We start from the raw sequence: 7659 nt of genomic DNA on the forward strand, positions 1-7659 counted from the left end.
CCTGAAGGAAAAGAGTCAGAGGTGGCAGAAAGTCAGCCTCTTCTATGTTTGAAGGTTTAACAGTCATAAAACTGTTTTAGAAAGACTCGGTTCTCTTGTCCGTACATTATAAGACAAACATGTTCATGTTTCATCCACTTAGACATTTCATCTGGAGGGTTTTTATGAGGAGTACAGAAAGAGAAATGTTAAAATCTGTAAGTTTTAATCTCTGTTGTTGTCAAAGGGAAGCCCTTCAACAAACGTTTCACACTGACATCCATTTCCTCAGTGTGAAATGGGCTCTTCAGTCGTCTTAACTGGCTTACAGCCGTCCTCTTCTGTTTCAAAGACAAATCCTATTTTCAGCTCTCATCAGTCAGGAACAGACGCAAGGATGTCTCTGTTTCAATATCTCATTTAGCAACACGCACGCACAAGCACACACACACACACAGGAAGCCTGTTGCTGCAGCTGCATTTGGAGACAAATCCCTTTTTCTGCTTTGCCCTCTCAGACAAAAAGCACTCGTCTCATTTCCTAACCCTGCCTGTTGCACAAGATAAAAGAGGACTTTGTGTGTATATGTGTGTGTGAGATCAAGTGCCTTCATTTATGTTCTCCCTTTCCTCTCTTCTTTTTCTCTTGACCTCCTTTTATCCTCACTTCCTCTTTCATTTTCTGCTTTCTCAGGGCCAAATTTTGCTCAGTATTTGAACCGGACACAAATGCAGAGGCTGTGTGAACATGTGCAAAGTCAATGAAAACAGATCATCAGAGCAAGATGGACACAACTTCATTACTAGAATTTACTAAAGCTTGAGCAAAACTATACTACTAGTGCTGGTAATGCTTTAGATTACATCACATAAATGACAGTGTGTGTTTGGTAGTGTGGAGTATCACCTGGGTACCTATACCAGAACAAATATGTCTGGATGATATGTTCAACATGAATTATTGTAACTTAAATGAAGATCTGACCTCAAACAAATATATAGTACATACATCCCAAAGGGTTCTCTTCACCTTTCTTGCCAGGGTACAGGAGTAAATAACTTAGCAACATGGTCCACACTGAAAGAGCCATCACATTAAATCTGAAACGGCACCTTTTTCAGCACCTACGTGTGTGTGTGTGCACGCATGCCTCATTATTGACAGTGGGGTGTGAAATAAAGTCACACTGTAAATGGATGTAACTGAAGCAGGTAATTAACCATCGAGGCCCCTCTGCATCCCTCGGTACTGCAGGGATAGACAGATGGAGGACAGAGGAGAGAAGGACGAGAGGAAAGGATTTAAGGAGAGGAAATAAAAGTGTAAGGTTTGAGGAAGAGATGGAAGAAAGGGAGAAGAAAAAGAAAGGAGCAGACAAGAATGAATGAAAGCAAAAGAGAAAAAACCTAAAAAGAGAGGGGATTGACTCAATTATATAAAACTAGAAAGAAAAAGAAAAGAGAAGGAGAATGATGTAAAGATCAGGATGAGGGAGGAGGATGAAGGAGAGAAAGAAAAGAGGACAGAATGAAGACAAAGCAGTGGGGACGGAATGAGAAAATAAGAAAAGGACTGAGGAGAAAAATGAAGAATGATGTGGGAGCAAGGGAAAGAAAGAAGAAGAAAAGGAAAAGAGAGGAAATGACAGTTCAGTAAAACAAGACAGCACAAATGGTAGAAATGAACGAAAAACTGAAAAAAGAATAAGAAAGAGGAAAGCAATGGGAAGCTTGGAAGATGGGGAAGAAAGAAGATGAACAAAGACAAAGGGGACAGAAACAGAAAAAATGGAGAGAACATGAAAGAATAACAAATAATAAGTGGCAAAGAAAAAGACAAGAAAGAATATGATCCAGAAAAGGGGGAGTGAGGGAAAAGCCAAGGTGAAAGAAAAAAGGGAAGAGATAAAAGAACAGAAAAAGGAGAAGAGGAATTAAGGCTGGACAAAAATTCTGGGAGACATGGGGAAAGAAAAAAAAAAGGAAAACCAAAATTTAAAAATGTTTAAAAAGTATGAGAAAAGCAAAGGTGAAAAAGAGTGGGAATAAGAAGAGAAAACAAACAAAGTGAAAGGAAATAGGGCAATGAACAAGAAAATGAGAAGATAAAGAAAAGAAAAGGGAGGCACAAAAAGAGATGATGAAGAGAAGATCACAGTTAAATAAAAAGTCCGAAAGAAAGAATGAAACTCAGTCTGCTGCTGTTCCCACCAGATAGCATCTCTGTCATCAGCTTTCTCTCAGGTTTTCTCACATCAAATCTACTGCACATTACAATCAGACCTCCATTATCTGCCATTAACCAGGCAGGAAACTCTCTGCTTGCTCATGATATATATATACACCTTTTCCATGTCTTAAATGTTTAGTCTGACTGCTGCTACCTAAATGCAACACAATCAGAAGTATGTTTAAAAGTCTGTTTAGCCTAACGACTCATTCACTCCCAGCAGCAGAGGAAACAACTCGGATGCTGAAGGTCATCCATCACTGTGAGGGGAAAGATGCAATCACAGTATAAACTTTTTTTTTTTTTAAGAACAGACATTCACTGCTTCAAGTTAAGACAAAACTAAACGTATTTCCAAGAAAATGATGGAAAAGCTTATCATAGCTCTAAGTCCTCTAATCATATACCTTTAACAAGCTGCTGCGACATATTGCCATTAAAAGTAAACAAATCTGCAGGCTGGGTTATGCTAGAGAAAAAGTAGTCGCCATGACATTTATGGCATAATTGTTTAAACATGGCACAGTCTTGCCTGGAAGACATTTACAGAGTTGCACTCATTCCAGGTTTAAACAGCTGCTCTCTTCTTACAAGGAAGATCTGAAAATGTTTTATTCAGATTATTTAGGAGAAAGGGCTAAATGGCAAACATGTCTTGACATGATAAAAGCTAGAAAACCACTGATGGAAGGTGAAGAAGAAGAGCAGAAACTGAAATCGGTCATGGTGCTGGGTGAAACAGGTGGGTGGGGTTTACTGCATCAGAGGTAATGAGTTGATAGTGCCTTTAAATGATTTCCTCACACACTCACTCTCTCTCACCTTTATACAGACTCGCACAGACACACACACACACACACACACACATACACAGCCCTGCTATTTGACTTTCCATACAGTGGTTAATGGTTTGCACCTGTCCTGGTCTGTTCAGCTTTTTTCCAGCATATCCTTCATCTGTGCACCCATGCTGTGTGTGTGTGTGTGTGTGTGTATGAGACCAGATTCCTTTTTCCACTTCCTGTCCCCAGGATTAAGGACTAATGTTGGATTTCCCTAGATGTATGTAAACATCTGAATTTCATCCATAGGTCAAAGTTCACCAAATCTGACTGATGAAACTGTTTCACATCCAGAGGTGATGTTTAGTATTTGATCTTGCCGTCTTTCAGTACAAGCACAGGGGACGCAAAGCAAATGTTCACACTAATATACAGTATGTACATTATATTTAGAGGTGTCTCTATATTTTGTCCTGCCCAGCTACATACATGAGAGAGTCAGACACCTTTGGTTAAAAGTCATTTTGCATAACAATTTGAAGCCCTGCCTTGCCTGTCAGTGGGTCTTTCTGAAGTACTTCAGCCAGACCTGTTCCAAATTCATCAGACCAACAATTTCTACATCAAAAGGAAGTATATATATTATTTGGGGAATTTACAAACAAATGTTTCTCTTTTTTTTAAGCTATTTTGTGTTAAAGCAACCTACAGTAAGTCAAAAGAAATCATATTTTTTCAAATATGAGTAGATGGGGAGGTTATCCAAAGCTCTATCCTTTGCTTTCCTTCTCAAGCCACTAAAGGAAAATACAAAAATCGAGGAGCCGCTATTTAATCCTTTCCATAAACAAACAAGCAAAAAAAAGAGCAATACTTTTCTGTGATAGAGACAATATGTTCTGCTGATGCAGTGGGCCACACACATGATGTTTCAGCTTGGTTAGATCAAGCATTTTGCATTTTATCATGAGAGGAGATAATAAAACATGCCACATAATAAGCCAGAATAAATAAACAAACTAAACATTTTATAGTTCAGACTCTTTTTCATATTTTTACAATAACTAACTCTTGTTTTGAAATGGTAACTGCTGGTCCTGTGTGAGGCAGGGTTATCACGGGTCAGCTGCACTCAGCTGCACTTAAAATGTGAACACAGCAAACGTGGAGATTTAGAGGACGCCACACTGCTGTAATGGAAAAATTATATGAGAGGGAAAGCTCTGTGTGTGTGTGTGTGTGTGTGTGTGTGTGTGTCTCAGGAGGGAGGCAGCAGCATAAAGATGCCAGATGCTACTCTGTCAGGCAGGTTAGGTGTGCGAGAGAGAGTGAGAAAGTGAGACGGGTGAGAAGAGACAGAAGGGGGAAGAGACTGGAGACAAGGGTTGGAAAAATGATGTGTGTGTGTGTGTGCATGTGCGTGTGTTGGGGGGCAGATGGTGAGCGAGTTAACTGAGAGAGGCAGGTTTATATTACATTCTCAAAACAACTAGTCATGTTTACTGGACAAGTGTGTGCTACTTCTTTCAGCTGTTTGGATAATCAGGTCATTATCGCCATCTAGTGATTTGACTGTGATACTGGAAAAACAAATCAGATCCACAGTCTGCTCATCTGTTGACAGCCTCCATTTTGCAAAGGCTGCGCTCCCTCTAGTTTTTTTTATATCGCTGTCAGGGGGAACTACTATTTTACCAGTCATTCTTAGCTGTTGTACCACCACACTGCACTCTAAGAAGAGGTTTGGGTTATATTCTATTTAGTGTTTTTTGTTTCATTTTGACTGGATGCAGACATCATTTGCCAGGCCTTCAGTCTTTCCACTAGGCTATTATTAATTTATAGTCTTTATTGTAATGTCTGTTTACAATCAGGTGAGAAATTACAGAACAAACCCGAAAAAACAAGTGGACAGCACCCCCCATCCATCGGACATAAGACAAACCCGAAAAAACAAGTGGTCTCTTCCAGGGTGACAGCACCCCCCATCCATCGGACATAAGGGGTCAGTGAAAGGTTTGATGAGTATGCAAATTATGTGAATCATATGCTTTTGGCCTTCAAAGTCAACAGATCTCAACCCAGTTGAACATCTGGGATATTTTGGAGCAACGTGTCAGACAGTTGCTCTACTTCCATCATCAAAACACGAGGGAATATCTTTTTGGAAGAATGGTGTTCATCCCTCCAGTAGAGTTCATGGAGAGTCAATGGCTAAGTGCACTGATGCTGTTCTGGTGGCACATGGTGGCCCAGCTCCTTACTGAGACACTTCATGTTGGTTTGTCCTTTCATTTGTCAGCCGTCTGTATGTATCCATGGACGTCAGTCATTGAAAGAGATAAAAATATACATATAAAATTTGAAACAGTGCCTTGCCTAACACTCTAAATGTGGCTCTCTCTCTCTTTCTCTCTCTCTCTCTCTCACACACACACACACACACACACAGTAAGTGCTGTGTCCATGCTGGAGGCAAAGGCAGACATTGTACTACTAGCCTTCTTTAGGACAGGTCGCTTCTCTAAAAGTGTCTAGCCACCGTGAAATTCATATTACTCCCATGGAGGGCGCACGCATGCACACACACACACACACACATTAAGTGTCCACAATCTTCTCTGTGTTCATAACATGCCTGTTCATATGGTATGAGACTAAAGAAAACATCTGATTTGGGGCCTTTTTCAGTTTAGTTAGTGCAAAAATGAAAAATGTGTAGAATATTTTCAATCTCCACACATGACAGCAAACCAACAATTACTTGCATATCATAAATACTTCATACATTTAAAATACTACTTCACAAATGTATTGACTATTAGAGTAATTGTGTAAGGTCACTGTGACCTCATTAGCTGGCAGAGTCGCAGTGTAAACCAGGAATACTACTGTATCATTGGCAGTGGTGGAAGAAGTACTCAAATGTAAAGGTATTTCATTCAGAATCTAAGTATAAAAGTATTATTAGTAGAATGTACTTAGACAATAAAAAGTTAAAGCAGTCATTATGCAGTCAGTGTTGTCAGTACTGAACGCTTATTGATTTATTAGGCTACTACTGATGCATTTACGTACACAAGCAGCAATTTAATGCTACTAGTCCAGATGGAGAAAATGCTAATTGTTTATTACAGTGTTTGGCAGTTTAATCAGTAGCAATGCATCACATTTCTTTATGGAGGTATCAAATCATTAGTATGTAAAACTGTAAAAGCCCTGCACACCCACAGTCCACCCACACAGGCGTTTTCACTCGTGTTGCCTGATTGACACCTCCGTCACACTGCTGTTGAGGCCATTTTCTACTGTGTTCAGGTAACTTACACTGTACCCATCATTTGGTTTGGTCAAACCACATCCGACTAGAGGGCCACCCAGCCAACTGCTTGGGTGTGTAAAGTCATAGTAAACAGTTGTTATAAAAGTAAAAGTGACTATAGTTCTTGATGAAATATAGTCGAGTTGAAGTATAAAGTGGCATAAAATGAAAATACCAAAAAAAATGTATTTAATAAAAGTACTTGAGCAAATGTATTCACAGTAGTTACCTTCCACCACTAAAAATTATTTAACAATCATTCAAACATGGCTTCTGTTTTAATCACTGCTCAGTTTTAACTCGTTTATCATATTTAGCTTCATTTTAATGTATATAGTTGCCATATATCTATAATGTGCAAGTCTCAGAAATTCATTTACTTACTGATAGTTTGTTTATGTTATTGTTGCGATGATCACAAGATGCATTTTCCCACCTGGGACACAGAGGAATAGCATTTAGTTTAAAATGGAGAACTGTGTAGACAAAACATATCTCTGTAGTTCCCTTTGCACAAGAGGTGTTACAGTCAAGCAGGCACACATGTGTTAAACCACTGCCCAAAAACTCGAGTTATGCTGCTGATAGCTTGATACACAGTTCAGTCGCTCTCACCTTCGTACTTTGAGGACTATTTGGTTCAAAACAAACGTGTTGTCTGCTTCTGTGAAATATATATGAACACACTGTAACGTCAATAACAACAACAGTTACTGACAGGTGATTTGTGGCAGTGCCTCACCTGAATCTAATCAGTCGACTTCTTCTTCTTCTTCTTCTTCTTCGTTGAACAGGCGAATGGCCACCATAAGGAGCATTATCGCCCCCGACGGCTGCTTTACATACTGCTAAAATTATTAATATCAGTCACCTTTATTGCAGAAAAAATAAAAAAAAAGACAATAATCCTAATCTTCGAAGCAAAAATAAATGAATAAAAAATCTCTCTTATGTCTCTTATTTCCATATTTTGGGCGTTCAACAAAGGCATGTTCCACCGTCTATAACAGGCATCACATTTACCATTAGGATGTTTCCCAGTCAGGAGTTTCTGAAATCAGTGGGGTCAGGTTGAACCGAAATAGTTTTAGGGGCTGGAATAAATTATCAAGTAGGTACTTTACTCTCAGTTTGTGCTAGTTCATACACTCTTATCCACTATATTTCAGTGCGTAATAGTGTCTACTGTTTACTCCAATGGCCAACACCTACAGAGTAACATTGAAAATAATAAACAAAAGATAAAATCGGTATTAGGCTATAGTTTAAATTATAGTTAAGAGCCCCAACTCACCAAACTACAACAATAAAATTCTGCTTTATGTTAATTCATCGGAATAACCAGT

General features: G+C 39.1%; 1 long non-coding RNA gene across 1 annotated transcript; it reads right to left on the bottom strand.

Moving 5' to 3' along the window:
- Positions 1–4954: 4954 nt before the first annotated feature.
- Positions 4955–7060, bottom strand: LOC109965838 (uncharacterized). The gene is made up of 3 exons (XR_002275704.1): positions 6929–7060; positions 6698–6749; positions 4955–5297 (listed from the first exon to the last, which is right to left on the bottom strand). It is a non-coding gene; the product is annotated as an uncharacterized LOC109965838 (long non-coding RNA).
- Between the last annotated feature and the right edge of the window lie 599 nt (positions 7061–7659).

Source organism: Monopterus albus, unplaced genomic scaffold, assembly GCF_001952655.1.
Source record: "Monopterus albus unplaced genomic scaffold, M_albus_1.0 scaffold104.1, whole genome shotgun sequence".
In the NCBI taxonomy this organism is placed as follows: domain Eukaryota; kingdom Metazoa; phylum Chordata; class Actinopteri; order Synbranchiformes; family Synbranchidae; genus Monopterus; species Monopterus albus.